We start from the raw sequence: 21,116 nt of genomic DNA on the forward strand, positions 1-21,116 counted from the left end.
AATTGATATTAACTTAAAAAAATATTAATTTTATAATATTATCTTTAGACGAAATTGTAAAAAATATTTAAATGTACTGTTTGACTTAAATATCAATATTGTTTACAATCGAGAGTATTCTAATACTGTTTGACTCATAATTAATGTCGCCTAATGAGACAAAACTTATTTATTGTTTTTAAAGATGACCTTAGCTTACCTAACATAACCAAAACTAAAGGGAGTTTTACATCGTTTAAATATTTAATAAATTAAAAAGAGAAAATACAGGAGAAGAATGTTTTTTTTAAACGATCTAAATAATAAATTAAAAAATAAAATTAATTTACAAAGTTCTTATCTTATCCATTTTAATGTCTAAAATACAGTTCGTTATTTATGTTATTCACATCTCTCATCATTTACCTAATAAAATTGTTAAAAATTATAATTAGATATATTTTCTTTACTTGAAGTCGCTGATGATAGAATCTATTTATTGAGTAATAATTGCATATTGTTATTTTTTATACAATTTTAATTAATTTTGTATTTTCTCTTTCAATTACAATAATAATTGATATATTGTATAGATTTTACTTTTAATTTGAGTATAATTGATTTGATATTCAACTTGTATTTATAATAAATTTTCTTTTAAGTTTTTGTGTTGAAATATGGTAGAAACAAGAGAGAAATCTGAGAAAAGTGTTTCTGTGTATTATTCAGGTTGATGGAAAGTACAATGTACAACGGGTATATATAGGTGTCAGAAGAATCAAAGAAATAAAAGTATAAAATCCTACAATTAATATACAGATATGCCATATAAATATAAACGATACTAACTGATCTAAAATGATTTTAATGATTCTCTAATGATTCTCTAACATCCCCCTTCAAACTCAAGTGGGAGCTAAGGATACCATCTTGAGTTTGGATAACAAAGTCCGGAAACGAGTCGGGTGATGAGCTTTCGTGAAGATATCAGCAGTCTGATCTAGTGTACCAACAGCAATGAGACGAACATCATCAATAAGGATACGTTGCCGAACAAAGTGACAATCAATCTCAATGTGTTTGGTGCGTTCATGAAAGACATCATTATGGGCAATTTGAATAGCACTGCGGTTGTCATAAAAAACATCAGTAGGAGACGACTGAGGAGCACCCAAATCTTCGAGAAGCCAACGAATGGAGATAACCTCAGCAGTGGTGTCAGCGAGGGCACGGTACTCAGCTTCTGTACTTGATCGAGCAGTGAACGTTTGCTTCTAAGCACGCCAAGAAATGAGAGCATCGCCAAGAAACAAACAGTAACCAGTAGTAGAACGACGATCAGTGGGATCACCAGCCCAATCAACATCGGAGTACGTCTGAAGGCACAAAGAGGAATGGGTAGAAAAATAAAGGCCATGAAATAGAGTGCCTTTGATGTAGCGAAGAATGTGAAGAACTGCCGCATAGTGAGTAGTTCGAGGAGATGACAAGAACTGGCTAAGTACATGAACTGGATAGGCGATGTCTGGTCGGGTGATAGTTAAGTAGACGAGTCCTCCAACTAGCTGTTGATAGAGAGTAGGATTATCCAAAACAGTGCCATCCATAGGAGTAAATCGAACATTAGGCTCAAGAGGAGTAGACTCAGTGCGACTATCCGTAATTCCGGCTCGAGCAAAGAGATCTGAAGCATATTTAGACTGAGAGAGATAGATGCCATCATTGGTGGATATGACTTCTAGACCAAGAAAATAGTTGAGAGAACTAAGATCTTTCATCTCAAAAGTACGCTGAAGGGATGCCTTGAAATCAGAGATACCATCAGCATCATCTCCAGTAATGATCATGTCATCAACATACAGAAGCAGAAGAACGACTCCACGTTCACTTTTACGAATAAAGAGAGCATGCTCATGAGGACTGCAAGTGAAACCAAGACTGTATATAGTAGTGCTGAACTTGTCAAACCATTCACGAAGAGTTTGCTTAAGCCCATAGAGTGCCTTGCGAAGGAGACAAACTTTGCCAGAGGGACAAGGATAACCCGGAGGGGGGTTTCATATAGACCTGCTGTTTCAAATCTCCATTAAGAAATGCATTCTTCACATCCATCTGATTGAGAGACCATTTTTTGACCACAGCAATGGCAAGAAGAGCTCGAACAGATGTGAGACAAGCAACAGGAGCAAAAGTCTCTTCATAGTCAATACCATACTCTTGCGTGCAACCCTGAGCAACCAATCGTGCCTTATAACAGTCAATAGAACCATCAGAGCGAGTCTTGATCTTGTATACCCATCTGCTGCCCACAACTTCCTGAGCAGAAGGAGGATCAACCAAATCCCAAGTGTGTGCCTTTTCAAGTGCCTGTATTTCTTCCTACATTGCTTGTTGCCAATGTGGATTTGTGGAGGCTTCTCTGAATGACTTAGGTTCATGTTGATGAAGGATAGTAGAAAAACAATGATAATCAAGAAGATGAGGAGGTGGATTCGTTACCCTAGAAGAACGAGCGGGAGGAGGAGGCATGACAGTATGAGCAAGATCATTGTCCAGTTTGGAATCATTGGGAGATGGAGAAGGCGGAAGAACAGGAGGCTGTGGAGGGTCACTCGAGATAGAATCTGTAGAATTATCACTAGGAAAAAGATCAACATTGGGGTTAGTAAACAAAGATGACTAAGTAGGAGGAATTGACCCAAAGGATGAGAACCGAGAAAACAAGTGATGCTCCCAGAAGACAACATGACGAGATATATGGACACGTTTAGAGAGAGGATCCCAACAACGATAACACTTGTGTTTAGTGCCATAACCAAGTGAACAACACATACGAGCCCGAGGTTCAAGTTTACTATGTTCATGAGGCTGAAGAAGAACAAAACATACACAACCGAAAACTCGAAGAGAACTATAATCTGGGGAGGTATGATAAAGACGCTCAAAAGGAGTAACATTACCAAGAACAGAAGAATGGAGTCTATTGATAACATGGACAGTAGTAAGAACAGCTTCACCCCAAGTACGCTCAGGACACGAAGAAGAAAGGAGCATTGCACGGACGGAGTCAAGAATGTGACGGTATTTGCATTCAGCTCTACCATTTTGTTGAGACGTACCAGGACAAGAAAACTCAGACAAAGTACCCTGTTCTGCAAGAAAGGTTAAGAGTTTGGAATCACGGTATTCCAAAGCATTATCACGTCTGAAAGCCTTAATGACCTTGGAAAACTGAGTTTTAATCATAGTAGCAAAGTTGATATAGATATGAGGTAACTCATGGTGATTAGTCATCAAATAAACCCAAGTAAAACGAGAATAATCATCAATGAAAGTGACAAAGTATCGAGCTCCGCCCATAGAGGCAGTGGAAGCGGGGCCCCAAACATCAGAGTGAATGAGATCAAAAGGAGAACAAGCAAGAGATGAATTATTATGAAAAGATAAAGCAAGTTGTTTGGCAGTTTGGCAAGAAATGCAATCAAAAGATTCATTTGGAACCTGACCTAAAACACCCTGATACACAAGAGGACGCAATTTTCTTAAGGAGGTGTGGGCAAGACGTTGATGCCATAAGTGAAGGGTAGAGGGAGAAGAAGTAGCACAGAGATTTGATACAGGAGGAATATGAAGATTCTCGAGTTCAAACAACCTTCGGACCTTACGTCCAATCCCGATGATTTGTCCCGTCCGAGGATCCTGTACATGACAACCAGAAACAGAAAAAGTGACTTCAAAACCCAGATCAACAAGTTGACCAACAGAAATAAGATTAAAGTTTAATTTGGGAATATAATAAGTATCAGGAAGATTAAGAGTCGACTGGGATATAGAACCCTTGTGTGTTGCGTGCAAGAGGGAACCATTTGCAGTATTGACAGAAGGTCCATTTGTAGTGGTAAACAGAGACGAGAAGAGATTACGTAATGGAGACATGTGATTAAAGCATCCCGAGTCAAAATACCATTTAGAATTACCTGGAGGGGTCGAAAGAGTATCAGGGGTATTACCAGAAAGGGAGAGAAGACGTTGAAGAAGAGACGCAATATCAGATAGAGAGACAGGAGACGAGTTAAGAGGAGCAGTGGTGGTAGATTCAAGAGTAGTATTAACAGTAGAAGCAAGCGCAGGACGTGGTGGGTGAGTAGGACAGGTAGTAATCAAATGTCCCGAGAGCTTGCAATAATGGCAAAACAGTTGTGCACAATTGTAGCTAATATGACCTTTCTAGTGGTATGTGCGACATTCAACAGAGGAACAGCCGGAGAACGGGTGCCCGAAACGGTTACAGTTGCGACAGAAGGTACCTTTTCTGTCTGTGGCAGCAAAAACATCTGACTTTTCCATAATAGTAGTCACAGAGATCAAGGAGAGGAGAGAAAACTGCAATTTTGAAGTAGAAAATGAGGAAATAGATGGCAAAATCGGAAAGAGCTCACCAAAAAATCTTAGGGAGGGTCCCACTGTCTGACACATCAGCAGCCACATCAGATGCCACGTCAGCTGCTTCGTCAGCAGAGCAAGACACGTGGCAACACGCGATAGGAGGAATGAGACGCGTCAGCGCTGACGCGAGCACGGAGCTGGCAGCGGGTCGGTCCGGGTCGGGTCGGACGCAGTCTGGGTAGATTCACGTGGGTGCTGGCGACGACACGTGGCGCTATCTGGGACCATTGATCTTGGGCGTGGATCCAAGGGTTCTGGATGGCGTCTGGGGAGAGAGAACCTGAAGCGGTGACGAACTTCTGGCGACGCGTGAGGGCGCGTCCGGCGGCGGTAGGCAGCGTTAGAAAGCTTGCAACGAGTAAGGTGGCGGTAGTGACGAACCAAGGCGTCAGGAAGAAGTCGAAAACGGAGGACAAAGTACTGCCGGTGAAACAAGATAAAGGAGGTAGAAACCAATTGTTTCTGAAAAAAAATAACCTAAGCTCTTGATACCATGTTAGAAACAAGAGAGAAATCTGAGAAAAGTGTTTCTGTGTATTATTCAGGTTGATGAAAAGTACAATGTACAAGGGGTATATATAGGTGCCAAATGAATCAAAGTAATAAAAGTATAGAATCCTACAATTAATATACAAATATGTCATATAAATATAAACGATACTAACTGATCTAAAATGATTCTAATGATTCTCTAATGATTCTCTAACAAAATACATGACATTGGTTAACAAAATACATGACATTGGTTATTAGTGATCGAATTGAAGAAAATTTTGAGTAGTTGAAAAAGAGTCTAAGATTTATAACGTTTATGCTTATCACATTTTTCAGTTCACAGTGATTTTAAGAGAATTTTCTGCTAAAGATTAATTTTAGGAAGATTGAAACTGAAGGAAAAAACGGATTAAGAGGCAATGGAGATTGAAGTATTCACTCATTATTAGTTTAGTTTTATATTAATTTTAGGATAGTTAGTGAGAAAAACACTCCCTGCTCATAAAATTTTTATTTCAATCATTAGGGTTTAGTCTTCTAAGTTAGAGTTATTGCATGGAAGTTGTTTAATTTTTTGCAAGATTCAAGTTGCAAAACTCATTTCCTTTAAGCTTCTAGTTTAATTTGTTTGCAATTGTTCTTCATTTTTACTTTATTCAATGTTTATGAATTCTTGTGTCAAGTGAAACTTATTTGAAGAATTTCATGAATGTTTACTTTTTCTTTGCCTTGAATTTATGTTTGATTGAGTAATTTTTACTTTCCTTACCATTTTAGTAAATTTAGAATTATATTTTTATATATTGCAATGTTAAATTTTATTTTTCTTATTTCGACTTAAGGTATAAGATTTAGAAAAATCTTGAGTTTAATTGTATTTCATGATTAATGATAATTGGGCCGGGGTAATTGAATTAACATGACTCTAACTAACTTTTCCCGTTATTGATGGTCATCCGATTAGGACTTTGTTAATTATTAGGTTAAGAAACTAACTCTGATAGACTTTTCACATTATTGTTGTTAATTTATTAGGACAACTTCACTCTAATTACATTAATATCTTGCATAACTTTTTTTCATCAAAGGGGTTGGGTCTTACACTGACTTAACTAGTATAACTTCAACTGACTTTTCAGACTATTAATGGTTAATTGGTTGATGGGACATTATTAATCTAGTTAGTAAATTTCAATAGACTTTTTCACACTATTGATGGTTGACTTATTAAAATAATTCATTCTTTCACATTAACACAACTTATATAGACCAGGATAGATAATCTTAGGAATTATCCGAAAACCAAAACTCTTTTATTCCATTGATTTCCATTTCTTTAATCATTTTTGGTTTACTTGTTTTAACGGTGTTATTGTTATTTTAATATCAATTTTTATGGATGAAAATTTAACTACAGTTAATTTACATAAAATTGATAGCTAAGAACCGTTAAATAATTTGAATAATTTGATTAAATTTTTATCTAACAATTTCCTTTTATCAACTTCACGTAAAATTAACTGTATATAAATTTTTACCATTTTCATGACACATACAAAATCCGCAACTTCATAATCAACCTTGGGATGTGTGTAGTTTAAGTATTATTTTGTTATTCAGATTCTATTCTCATAAGAATTAGGGGTAAACGCGGATCAGATCGGATATGACCAAAATTTCGATCTGATCTGCACTAAAATCATCGGATCAGATTGGATCTAATATCCGCAGTTTTTAAGCTTAGATCCGATCCGCACGTTTTTAAGTTTGGATCCGATCCGCACATTTACAAATCGAATCGGATATAAGATATATTCGCAAAACACAAATATTTTTAAAACCTTATTTTTACTAAAAAAACATCAATAAAATTTATTTTTTCTATTATTAAATATATTTACTCTTAAAATAATATTAAACATATTTTTTTTAAATAATAAATTAAAATAATACAATATATATGATAATTATTGGTTGAAATAAAACATAAAAAAGAATATTTACTTATTTATTTCTTTATTTTTGCGGATACGCGAATACGTGAATACCTACACAAAATCCGCAATCTAATCCTATTAGTATGCGAATCGGATCGATCCACCAATCCAATAGTCTTGCGAATCAAATTCATATCCACAATTTTCAGATCAGATTCGGATATAGGGATGAACACCCCTAATAAAAATTAAATATAACCAAGAGAAAGTAGAAATTAAAATGATAATATTTTAACTCTCTAAAATAAAATAAAATAATAATATTTTGACTCTCTAAAATCGATTTTAAAATTCGCGTGTCGGTGTGTCCCGTGTCCGTGTCAGTATCCGTGCATCATAGAGTTTAAGTATTACTTTGTTACTCAGATTTCATTTCTATGGGAATCAAATATATCCAAGAGAAAAATGAAAATTGAAATGATAATATTTTGATTCCCTGGATTCAAACTTGCTTGAGAATAATCTTTTAAACTTTAAACCAAACATAAAAATATATAATATTTCTATCTTAAAATTCTTAAAAATTACTTATAATTTTTCTAACCACGCACACTGCCATTATCAATGAAAATTCATTACAAATTTTGCCAGTCAACAGTCAAAATCTATCTTTAAAATCCGACAATAATAAACTAATTTCTAGCAATTATCATTATCAAATTATATAATCCCATTTAATTTTCACCAAAGTGCGCCTTGCCAAGAGAAGATGTGGTCCATTAATCATCAACAATTCTCTCTCTTTCTCTCTCTATATATATATCCTTTATGTATGTTGTGTCCATTGTCCAATAGCGATTGAAAGATTCAAATAATTAAGTTTACCTAATACCGAATGAGCACGGGATTATTGGATATGAAGACAAGAAAGTTAAGTTGATATGAATATCAAGGGAGGTCCACTACTGTCTCTTGCATGCATTCTGGCTACCAATTTGAAATTAAAGTGGTTTCCATTAACCAAGAATAAAGCGTTTTCTTACTATATTAGGTAAGCATTATTAAATTTAAAAAGGACAAATAATAATGCCAAGATCATGACTGTTATATATATGTGTATAATATGATGAATTGGATCATAGAGGAAAGAAGACACTACTAAAACAGTTTTAGGTGTACACGGTATGTATCTGTTAGGCACTTCTGCAAATCTTCAAATACGCACCTACGTACACTTCTCCAAAGCAGATCCATCACACCAACATGCATGCATCAGAGCCTCCCACATACAAAACATCTTTCAACAATCATACACATTTTTCAGTATATATAATACATGGGCTAAATAAGTTTTTAATATGTGACTTTTAGTTTTTTTATTTTAAAAAAGAAATAAAATTTTTTGAGTAATACTACAGTAAAAAATGAAATTGAATAAATAATAAAGATTGTTTGTTTTAAACATCGTATAAAATACACACTCTACTTAAAATTTTAGTTACAATCTTTGTTTTTCGATTAATTTACCCTCTTTACTAAAAAAATTCTCAAACTTTAAGCCTTTCAATCAACAATTAACTATCACATTTCTCAATTATGCTAAAAAGTTAAAAAAAATTAGCCACCCTACTCAACAATGAATATCTCCAACCGGCGACCACATTGAAAAAATGCTAATATGACAAGAGATACAATATTAGCATTTCATGGAACTATTGAAATAAAAATTTTTGAGGTTTTTGGGAATAATAAAAGATTCTTTTTATAGAAATCAAAACAAAATGTCACTTATTTTATAGGGAATAAGCCATAGCTTCTTTAAGTTTTTATTTTCTTTTTACTTTAACATTGTCACAGACCTCCCAATAGTTATTCTCTCTCTCTCTCAAAATATCCAATAACTTTTTAAGGATAATTACTATATGACTCGGTCATTCTTTTTCAACTTTTTCCTTCTCTATTTTTTAAAAGAAAAAATTTAAAAAACCAGTACTTTTATTAAAATTTGGCCAACACTTAACCATAAAAAAAATGAGTAATCTTATATCATTAGATGTCATCTCACACCATTAAAAATATTGATAATGACTAATTGATAATTACACATCACAAATTCTACTAACTCCCTAACATTTCTCATTTCAAAAATATAGATTAATCATCAACCCTTTAAGCTAAAATGGCACTATTTTTATGATTTCTCAATTTTTAATTTGGTGGTAAGTATTCAATCGTAAGACTTATTTTAGAGTCAAAAGTCAAATTAATTAAAATGGAAGCTAAGCATCCTATAGTCAGTAACTGCCATTGACAGTGTTGAATACTTATTTGAGGTTAAATATCAGTTTACCTTTAATATTGAACCATTTTCCTTTCATTGGCTATATATAAGACTAATTAATCTTTGATCGACGATATAATAATGTTTTAAAAAGAAAAAACAACCATATCTCATCTCACCTTACTCTTTCTATACCATTTTTAGCTAATCATTTCATATATTCAAATAAAAACCGCATCTCACTTGCGAATGCTGTTGAATTCAAAATTTTTTTTTTTCATCTTTACGGTTAAATCAACAACTAACACCGTGTTGTTAGTTCTTTTTCTTCATCACTATTTCAATTTAAGTCATCAATATATGTTTAAACTTCATTTTTTTTCTTTTATAACCAAAGCACATTAAAAAAAATAACATCCCAATCAGATAAAAGTAAAAAATAAATAATTATCCAAAAAACTCGAAGCACATAAAAAAAGATTAATGAAATCATAAAATACACTCATACACATCAAAAAGTCACGGACAAAATCAGGGGGGAAAAAGGAAAAAGGGACGAGCCAGGGAAAAGATGATTGTGGGAGTGTTACAACATATTCAAAAATGATTAACCAAAGAAACAGAATAATGGAACAGAATAGGAAATTATGGTTTTTTTGTTGTGAAGGAATCAGAGACTGGTAAGTGAGAGCAAGGAGAATAAGTGAGAGAGAAGAGAGAGTTCAGATCAGAGAAGAGTGATATAAACAGTGAAGGATTTTATTGCATTGACTGAGACTTACAACAGTACAAAACTTATATAGCATACACTAGAAGTTTCTTAAGATGCCAGATCAGCAGACTTAACTAACCTCCTAACAAACTTAACAGATAGATAAACTTGATTAACTGATTGGCCCTTTTTGTTCACTTTCAATATCTTCTTTCACTCTATCATGTCCCCTCAAACTCAAGGGAGCTGAATCTTCAGAGTTCTGCACCTTGAGTTTGCCTCTGAGATCAAGGAACGCTGCTGATGGAAGAGCCTTGGTGAGAGTGTCAGCAATCTGAGCTGAGCCTGGTATATGACTTACCTGAACCTCATTTCTTGTCACATAATCCCTTACGAAGTGCAAGTCAATCTCAAAATGTTTCGTTTTTGAGTGGAGAATGGGATTTGCTGCCAGCAAGACTGCACTCTGATTGTCGCAATAAGCCATGGGGCTTCAGGAACATTCCACTTTGGCTCACTTAACAATCCTTTTATCTAGATTAGTTCAGCAACTAAGTCTGCTAATGCCCTGTACTCAGCCTCTGTGCTGGATCTGGCTACTGCCCCTTGTTTCTTAGACTGTCACGATATTAAATTCCTGCCCAAATAGACACAGAAGCCTCCAACTGATTTGCGATCATTGGGATCCCCTGCCCAGTTGGAATCACAATATGCTTTTAGTGTCAGCAAGGAAGTGGGTGAAGCTTTGTCAATCTTCAAGCCATAGGTTGTAGTGCCACCAACATATCGAGGATTCGTTTGACCAGCTTCCAATGTGTCTCTAGTGGATGCTGCATAAATTGTGCTACTTTGTTCACACTGTATGCTAGTTCAGGTCTGGTAATGGTGAGATATTGCAGACTCCCCACCACTGAGCGATACATATGAGGGTTTGCAAACTCAGCTCCCCCTGTGGCCTGAATTTTCAAGGTGGAGGGCAAAGGTGTATGGCATGTAACCTGAATTCCCAAGAAATAATGCAAAGGACCCATGTCCTTTAGAGCAAAGGCAGAGTTCAGCCGTTGAATAACATCAGATATTTCGCTTTCTGAGCTACCAGTGATGAGTATATCATCAACATAAATGAGAACATAAGCAAGAGAGGATGAAGTGTGCCGAACAAAGACCGAAACATCAAACTTGGTGGCAATGAACCCTAGACCTCGAAGAGCAGTAGAGAGCTTGAAATACCAGGCTCTTGGGGCTTGCTTCAACCCATAGAGAGCCTTGGTAAGCTTGCAAACCAATGAACCATCACCAACAGTGAATTCCTGTGGCTGTCTCATATAGACATCTTCATGCAATTCACCATGGAGAAAGGCATTATTCATGTCTAATTGGCGTATAGGCCACGAATTTGCCAGTGCAATGGTCAGTATGACTCGGATGGATGTTGGCTTGACAACAGGGCTATATGTCTCTGTAAAATCAAACCCAGGTCTTTGGGAGAAACCCTGAGCAACAAGTCTGGCCTTGTGCTTTTGAAGACTTCCATCAGCATTGTACTTGAGGTGAAAGACCCACTTGCTCCCAATAGCTTCCCTGCCGGCTGGGAGAGGAACCAGGGACCAGGTATTATTCCTTAGAAGAGCTGCAAATTCAGACTCCATGGCACTCTTCTACTTTGGGTCATCTAATGCTTGCTTGACAGACCTTGGCTCCATACTTGCAACAAAAACATGAGGCTTAACAATACCCGCCTTGCTTCTAGTCACCATTGGATGAGTGTTAACAACATAAACAGAAGGTGGAATTGTTTCTAAATCAGCTATTAGAATTGGAATCCGGACATCTGATGGGGCCCTGTGGGAAAGGGTTGGGGACGAGGAGGGGGAAGGCAATATAGGAGATGGATTATGTGTTGGGGTTGAAGATGGGATGGTAGGTGAGACTGTTGTTATGGGCAAGGCAGAAGCTGAGGTTAGTTGTGAGGAGAGTTGCTTGGCTTGGTGAGGGATAATAGAAATATATGGTAGTGGCTGTGAAATAGCAGGTGATGATTCGAGACTGGGTGGGCAATAGAAACCGAAGGAAGGATCTTTGAAGAGGAATGTGGCTTCATCAAACACAACATATCTTGTAATGACCACTTTTCCAGAATTTGTGAGACATTTGTAACCCTTATGAGAGGTGCCATAACCAAGAAATACACTTGGTGAGGATATAAAGTCAAGCTTATTTGTAGGGCCTCAGGTGAGGAAAACACAAGCAACCAAAGACCTTGAGGTTTTCATAGGATGGCTTCTTGTTGAACTGTTTTTTAGTTGGGGATACTCCATTCAGCACTGGAGTTGGCAAGATATTGATCAGTTGGACTGCTGTAGTGAAGGCTTCACCCCAGAACTTGAGTGGCATAGACGCTGCTGCGAGCATGGTTAGCCCCATTTCCACAACGTGCCTATGCTTCCTCTCAGCTGTGCCATTTTGCTGGTGGACATGTGGACATGAAAACCTGTGAATAACACCCTGCTCCTGCAATAATTTGGACAAACTCACATACTCTACAGCATTATCACTCTAAAAAACCTTAAGTTTGGCATTAAGCTGAAGCTCAGCCATGTGTTGGAAATGCACAAAAACTGTTTTTAATTGAGCTCTACTTTTGATCAGATATAGCCAAGTAAATCTAGAATATAAATCAATAAAGTTTATAAAGTAATTGTTTCCATTGCAATCAGACATTGGAGTTGGACCCCAAATGTCAGAGTACACAAGCTCTAAAGGAGCATTATACACTGTTTGAGACTCAGGAAAGGGTAAAGAGTGAGATTTGCCAATGCAACAAGAGGTACAAAGTGGCTTATTTGTAGGAAAAGAAAAATTACAATGCTGTAAAACTTTTGAGACTATATTATGTGAGGCATGTCCAAGACGAGAATGCCACAACATGTATGGATCTAAAGTTGACTGTGAATGTGACTCCATTGAACTGAGCAGTGTAGCAGGTGCTTGAACAGGATGAAAATTCAACAGCTTATACATGCCTTTTTTAAGAGTTCCATTCAAAAGCAAATCTTTAGAATCTTGGAATTTGACACATCAGCCATGAGAATGAAATTCAAAGAGAACATTGTTATCACAACAAAATTGATACACACTTAATAGGTTCTTAGTTATATCGGGTACTAGCAACAATTTCTGCATAATGAGATGTTTAGAGCTCAATTCAGTTTTAAAATAGGCTTTTCCAACAGAATTAATGCTCAAACTTGTTCCATTGCCAACAACAACTTGTTCTGCATCGTTATAATTCTCCTTTTCAGCTACATTGTGAGGGTTGGGAGTCATGTGACGTGTTGCACCTGAGTCCGGATACCAAACAGAATCAGTGAGAGTTGCTGGATTTGCTATCACAGTGCTGTAATTAGCCTCTGGTTGTTCAAGTTGGTGTGGTTTGTTGGTGCTTCTTCCATGCGGCTGTGAGTCTTCTTCATACCTGTACCAACAAGTTTTGGCTGTGTGGCCAATCTTGTTGCATAGTTGACATTGAGGCCTCTCATAGTTTGATCTTTCATAGTTTTGACTCTGTGTTCTTTCATAATTCTGATTTCTCAACCTATCATCATATTGCTGTTATTTTCTAAAACCAGAGGGATGCCTTCCTCCTCTGTTGAATCTTCCCCTGCCTCGGGAGCCTCCTCGAAAATTTCTTGTTTGAGTCCAGTTAGCTTGATACTGAGGGCTTTCTTGCAAGCTTTCTTGATTTGTATAACTGGATTGTGCTACATGTGCATAAGCTACTTGATTCACCTAAGATTTTCTAAATCTTTCTAACATACTTTCATTGGCAAAAAGCACAGCCTCTAACTCTCCAACTGTAATACCTTGCGATCTTGTTAGCAGTAAGGTGAGCAAAGGCACATACTCTTCGGTTAGGCCATGAAGGAGTGCATTAACATGGTTGCTCTCACTCACTGTCTCGCCTACTGACACTAACGCATCAATTGTGCCTTTTATTGACAGTACATACTCGTTTACGGAGGATCCTATTCGAGTGTTGCTCAATTTGTTCCTTAATTGCATAATTCTAGCCTTAATTTGAGAGGCAAAGTGAGTCTCTAACCTGTTCCAGATCTGATAGGTGAATACACAACCAACCATCCGAGTAGTGTAGGGTTTCGTCATTGCCGCCAAAAGCCAAGATTTAAGCAAGGCATCTTGCCTTTTCCATTTCTTAAATTCTGGATTAATGTCGCCATTTTCAAGAAATTGATGCGGAATTCCAACTCCAGTGATGTGGTTCAATAGGTCATTTCCTTCGATCATTGCCTCTACCTGATTCTTCCACTGCAAGAAGTTGTCGCTGTCGAGCTTCATGTAGATCGGGGTTGCAACAAAGCCTAGTGAGCTCGCCGTTTGTGCTGAGCTGTGGGTGCTTCCTGAATCTGTCATGGTTAGGGTTTCGTTTTCCATTAGAAGACCAGCTCTGATACTATGAAGGAATCAGAGACTGGTGAGTGAGAGCAAGGAAAATGAGTGAGAGAGAAGAGAGAGTTCAGAGAAGAGTGATATGAACAGTGAAGGATTTCATTGCATTGACTGAGACTTACAGCAGTACAAGACTTATATAGCATACACTAGAAGTTTCTGAAGATGCCAGATCAGCAGACTTAACTAACCTCCTAACAAACTTAACAGCTAGATAAACTTGATTAACTGACTGGCCCTCTTTGTTCACTTTCAATATATTCTTTCACTCTATCAGTTGTTTTGAATGCAACTTGAATATGGAGTGAATTTAAGTGTTATTAAGGGAGATTTTGTTTTTTTTTGTTTTAAATTAGAATGTAAGAAGAGCACTTAATAAATTCACATATTTGTGATTACAATATTCATATCGTTATTGGTTAAAAACCCTAATGAGTGAGAGAGTGACGGCGCCCGACGAAACGACTTCCCAAGAGGAAGACTTGATGAACCGCAGCACTAAGAAGGTCAAACCTAACGGGGATGAAGTGCTACTAGACGCAGAGGCGAAGGAGAACGGAGGATCGGCAGACATAGATCTGCAACCTGTGAATGGATCCCCAAGTTTTAAGAGTAGCCAGGAGAAGGAACATAGGGTACCATCCGGTTTTGAAAAAGGAGCGACCTCGTCAAAGCTGAAGTCAAACGGCAAAAGCAGAGTATGCGAAGTCTCTTATAAGGATAGTCTCTTGATGGGAGGTGCAGGAACGTCTCTTTCACCGGAAGAAATTGTTCAGATGGTGGCGGAGGACTATATGTTGAGGAGGTCTCTGAAGACGGTGCCGACAAAGCAGCTCCCTTCAATCCAAAGCCAGAGGTTGAGGTGAGTTTGGCAAAATATGACAAATGGTGTTGTCCATGGAAGCTTTCTCTTATTGTCAAGGTACTCGGTAAGAATATTGGATTTTGATCTATGGACTCGTGGGTTCAACGTGTTTGGTCTAAGAATGGGGATGTTAAGGTGATTGATCTAACCAGAGAGTTCTTCCTGGTGCGTTTTGGCAACGAAGGTGACTATAAACACGCGCTCTTTGAAGGCCCGTGGCAGGTAGTAGGGCACTACCTGTTAATACAAAGATGGAGGCCGTTGTTTCAACCGTCAGAGGATGCGATGCAAAAATTAGCGGTATGGGTGAGAATTTTGGAGCTACCGGTTGAACTCTACATCTATCACTTCTTATGGAGGGCAGGTGAAAAGATTGGAACAATGTTAAAAATTGATCAAACTACTTCTATACACTCTAGGGGAAAGTTTTCCCACTTATACATGGAGGTGGATCTGCAAAACCAGCTTGTCCCAGCTACTAAAGTTCTCGGAAAGGAGTTTAAGGTAGAGTACGAAGGTCTTCATCTTATCTACTTTGGTTGCGGTAAGTTTGGGCATAAAATTGATAGTTGCCCAGAGAGTCAAAAACCAGAGAAGGAGAGCAGAGAAGCTACAATGGACGGTGGTAAGGTCTTCGGGGATCCTCGAGATGCAACAATGGCGGTTATTGCAGACAATTCAAATTTAATTGTTCCTTATCCATCTCAACCTTCGCCTAATGTGTTGGAACAAAATCCCGTGGCTTAGGGGATTTTAAATTTGACGGCAAGAGCTGAATCTTCAGGAGTGTTTGGACCGTGGATGTTGGTTAAGAAATCCCAACACAGGTTTAATCGAAGCAACGGTAATGTCGGGACCTCAATCCAGACAGGCAACCCAATTGGGTCAAGTTCGCATTTTCAATCTTTGGAATATGCAGGACAAGAGGAGTCCGATAGGGGAGCACATGTTCATAAAGAAGGTTTCGTATCAAATAAGCACTTAGTACAAGCGGGAAAGACTAAGAAGCTAGAGCTGTCCAAACACACCTCCTCCTCTAAGAGCCGGCTAGCTGGGCCGAAAGGTACTTCTAAAACCCAAGAAGGGAGGGATTCTCGTGAGAAGGAGGGTGGAGCAAAGATCACTGAGGAATCATTGGTAAAAGGAAAAGAAGTGGTGGAGGGGGTCTCTAAAGTTAACTTGGAGCGAAAAGATACAGAGTACTGGAGGACTTTAAATTTGATGAAGCAGATGAAGTATGTGGCGGGGGATGAAGCGCTGTTCTTAGATGGCGTGCCTTTCACTCAGATTTATCAACCCTCGAAGGAGGCTCTCGCAGCACTAAAGTTTATGAGGGGAAGTGCGAAAGAAGAAGTACTGGCGACTGCAAACCTGCCGGATCCTGGATCAACTCAAATTCTTAGCTTATGCCTGAATCATACGGATTCCCTGGCAGCAGAGGATGAGTCCGTAAGGATGGTGGTGGATACCACACCAGCTTCCTGCTCTACTTGATTAAGGCTGCTTCGGTTGGTTGTCTCTTCTATTCCTTGTTTTTATTTTCCCATGAATATTATTACTTGGAACTATAGAGGTGTTAGTAGCAAAGGTTTTTCTACTTTGGTTAAAGATTTATGTAGGAATTTCAATTGTAATATGTTGTGTCTTTTGAAAACTCATCTATCGGGTCCAAAGACGAATAAGATTGCAAAGAGATTTGGTTTCTCAGATTGGTTTCTTGAAGAAGGTGTCGATTTTTTCAGGGGGCATATGGATTTTATGGAATTCAAATTTTTGGAATGTTGAGGTCCTTATGTCTCATAGACAATATGTCCACATGAAACTTAGAATATGGTTTGGAAAGTCCTTGGCTCTTTACGGTTGTTTATGGCTCCCCACAAATTTGGCTGAGAACTAGTCTATGGAAAGGTCTGAAAAGCATTGCTGATAATTTGACTAGCGAGTGGTGTGTAGGAGGGGACTTTAACTGTGTCTTATCTGCTACCGATACAGGGGGTAACTCTGGTCTCTCTAGAGACCATGATCATTTTACGGATTGCCTATTAGAGTGTGGGTTGCAGGACCTGGGCTTTAAAGGTCAGCCGTTTACCTAGCAAAAAGGAATTATTAGAAGACGGTTGGATAGATATATAACTAATGCAGCTTGGTCCCAACGCTTTAGTAGCATCGTGGTGAAACATCTTCCCAAACTCAAATCAGACCATGTCCCAATTTTTCTAGAGCTTTGGGTTGATAGTACTGCTGCATCCTCTTGTCGTCGCTTTCGGTTTCTGGCTTCATGGTTGACTCATGAGAACTTTAATTCTATGTTAAAGACGAACTAGAAGGATGAAACTTCTTTGGACCAAAATGTGGCTAATTTTATGGAAGCCGCAAAGGTTTGGAACAAGGAAGTTTTTAGTGATATTCATCGAAAAAAGAATAGAATTTTGGCCAGACTGAATGGTATATCCTTGAAATTTGGTTTCGAAGTGAATCCTTTTTTGGAGAAACTCCAAACTGAGTTATGAAAAGAACTAGAAGCAATTTTGATTCAAGAGGAGATACTTTGAAAACAATGTTCAAGATGCAAGTGGATAAACTATGGGGATCGCAATACCTCCTACTTGCATAATTTGGCAACTGCTAGAAGATGTAGAAATAGAGTGACAATGCTTAAGAACCAACACGGTGATTGGGTAGATGACACTGTTCAGCTTCAGTAATTGGGGATTAATCACTTTCTTTCACTTTATACTGATGATCAGCCATATGAGAAGTTAGTAGCTTCCGGTCTGTTCCCTGTTTTGACGTCCGAAGAGGTTGGGCGCCTGGATCGTATGGTTGCAGTGGAAGAAGTCTCTGCGGCTATCTTTTCTATGGGAGCTTGGAAAGCCCCGGGACCAGACGGTCTTCCCCCTATGTTTTACCAGAGCAAGTGGAGCCTTGTGAAGACCTCTGTTGAAGATTGGGTGAAAAAGGTATTTGTGGATCATGAAGAAATAAAGAAGGTTAACAATACTTATATTTCTCTGATTCCGAAGAGGGAGGTTCCTGAGAATTTTAGTCACTTTCAACCTATTGGATTGTGTAACGTCTCTTATAAGATAGTTACTAAAATTATATCCAACAGGTTGAAAGAAGTCATGTCCAAACTCATAAGCCCTGCTCAGTGCAGTTTTGTCCTCGGGAGGCAAAGTGTTGATAATATTTTAGTGGCACAGGAGGCTATACACTCTATGAAATCTAAGAAAGAGACTTCTGGTTATATGGCAATTAAGATAGATATTGAAAAATCTTATGACAAGTTGAATTGGAGATTTATCCAGAATACTCTTCAGGAGGCAGGTTTACCGCGGAATCTGACCGATTTGATAGTGAGTTGCTATTCGTCTGCAAACATGAATCTATTGTGGCATGGGACTCCTTGGGACCTTTTCGTTCCTTCTAGGGGTATCCGACAATGTGACCCCATGTCACCTTACTTATTTGTGTTGTGTATCGAATGGCTATCACAAATCATCACAATGGCAGTTAAGCATAATATCTGGGAGCCAATCACTCTAAATAGGGGAGGTCCGAAGCTGTCACATTTATGTTTTGCTGATGATATCGTTCTATTTGGTAAAGCATCAATGGAGCAGGTGGAGTTAACTCGCGGTATTCTTGAGCTGTTTTGTCGGTGTTCTGGTTAGAAAGTCAGATAAGTCTTGCGTCTACTTCTCTGAGAATATGAATTTCAGTCGTAAGAGGGCGCTGAGTGAAGTCTTAGGTTTGCGACTAACTTCAAACCTGGAAAAATACTTGGGTATTCCTCTCCTCCATGGCTGTACTAAAACTGAGGACTTTCAGTTTATTATTGATAGGATGATGAGTTGGTTGAGTACGTGGAAGGCTCGTAATCTCTCTCTGGCAGGCAGAGTTACTTTGACCTAATCGGCTTTAGCTTCAATTCTAACCTATATTATGCAGACCATGAGAATTTCCTTGAGGGTTTGTGATAAGATTGACAGTATATGTAGGAGCTTTGTATGGGGAGGTAATAACTCTGGTAAGAAAACCCACTTAGTTGGAAGAAGCTGTGCTCACCGAAGAAATCTGGAAGCCTGGGATTTAGATCTGCCAGAGTGATGAACGATGCAAATCTGATGAAACTGGCCTGGAAGTTAATTCTTAATAGGGATTCTCTCTGGGTACAGGTCCTTCGCAGTAAATATAGGTGTGGTGATGATACCATCCCTTTGATGAAGCATCTTCAACGTATGTCTAACGCTTGAAAAGGTATCTCTCACATTTGGAAATAATTTGAAAGGAACCTTATCTGGAGGGTTGGTTCAGGTCAGACCGTGGATTTTTGGAAGCATCATTGGATCCCAGGTGTTCATTGCTTGATGGACTTTGCCCAAACAGAGGTAACATCGAACATGAGAGATGAAAAAGTCTGTGACTATGTTGTGAATAATAATTGGAATTATGACCGTATCGGTTACAATTTGGGGGATGATTGGCTCTCAATCTTTGCCTCTATTAAGCCACCAGAAGCGGAGTTGGGTAAGAATTCGATTGCTTGGATGCTAACACCGAATGGGGTATTTTCCATAAAATTAGCTTGTTCTTCCCTTGTCTTTCCTGCTAGTTCTGAAAATGTGAGCCTTTTTACTCGGATATGGAAGTTGGAAGCCCCTCAAAGGTTTCGCAGTTTCTACTGGTTGGTAGCCAATAATGCACTTCTTACGAATGAGGAGCGTGTTCGGAGAAACATAGCTCAGTCTGCTTTGTGCGGTGTTTGTGGCAGCAACTCAGAATCTTTGCTCCATGTCTTGCGTGACTGTCTAGTCGCGTATAGAACATGGAAGACCATTGATGACAGGTTGGATCCGGAGAATTTCTTCACCAAACCTCTTATCCCTTGGTTGATGGAGAACTTATCTTTCCAACCTCCCTTCAAAGGGGTTCCTTAGCCCCTCCTATTTGCTAGTACGTTAAACTTCCTGTGGTTTTAAAAGAACACTTTTATCTTTGACAAAGATAGAGTTCCAGATGAAAGCAAGATTCATGAAATAGCCTGGTATATGATACAGAACTATCATAGGGCTCATTCTGAATCTATGCAATCTAGGAGAAGAGTGAAAACTTTTGCAGAGAAGTTTAGTAAGTGGCAGCCACCTCCTCCTCCTTTTATCAAGCTGAATTCGGACGGCTCAGTTAGTAAGGATGGCAGAGCGGCTTGTGGTGGCATCCTTAGAGATAGCAATGGTCAGTTTTTAGCTTGTTATAGTGCGAATTTGGGTGCTTGCCCTGTGATTGCGGCAGAGCTTTGGGACATACTCTTCGACCTTGAGCTAATCGTCAACTTGGGACACTCCCATGTTGAAATTGAGGTTGATTCAGCGGTAGCAGTGCAGCTATGTTCTCAGGATTTGGACAACTTACATTCGGTAGGAGCTCTTGTATCAGTAATAAGGATCAGGTGCAACAGACTCAGTAGCTGGACTCTTCACCATGAATTCAGGGAAGCAAACTTTTGTGCCGATAAATTAGCACCTTTTGGTCATAATTTAAATTATGGTTGTAATTTCTTTTTTTATTATCACCTTGTATTTTCTTACATTTCTTTAATAATGCTGTAGAAACGGTTTACTCTAAAATAATTTTTAGTTAATTCTCTTTTTTTGGACTTTAGCTCTGTTGTTAATAAAAAAAATATTTGTGATTACAATTATTTTAATGGTTCCACTAGATTAGTTATATATTGTTGGTTAACTAGTTAATACATATAATGCATAGTTTTATATAGATGAATAATATATATAATAATAAATACCCAAATATATCTTATATATAACAAATTCATATATTTGTGATTTTAATGGTTCCACTAGATTAGTTATATATTGTTGGTTAACTAGTTAATACATATAATGCATAGTTTTATATAGATGAATTAGATGAATA

The sequence above is a fragment of the Arachis ipaensis genome, chromosome B09 (genome assembly GCF_000816755.2).
Source record: "Arachis ipaensis cultivar K30076 chromosome B09, Araip1.1, whole genome shotgun sequence".
Classification (NCBI taxonomy): Eukaryota; Viridiplantae; Streptophyta; class Magnoliopsida; order Fabales; family Fabaceae; genus Arachis; species Arachis ipaensis.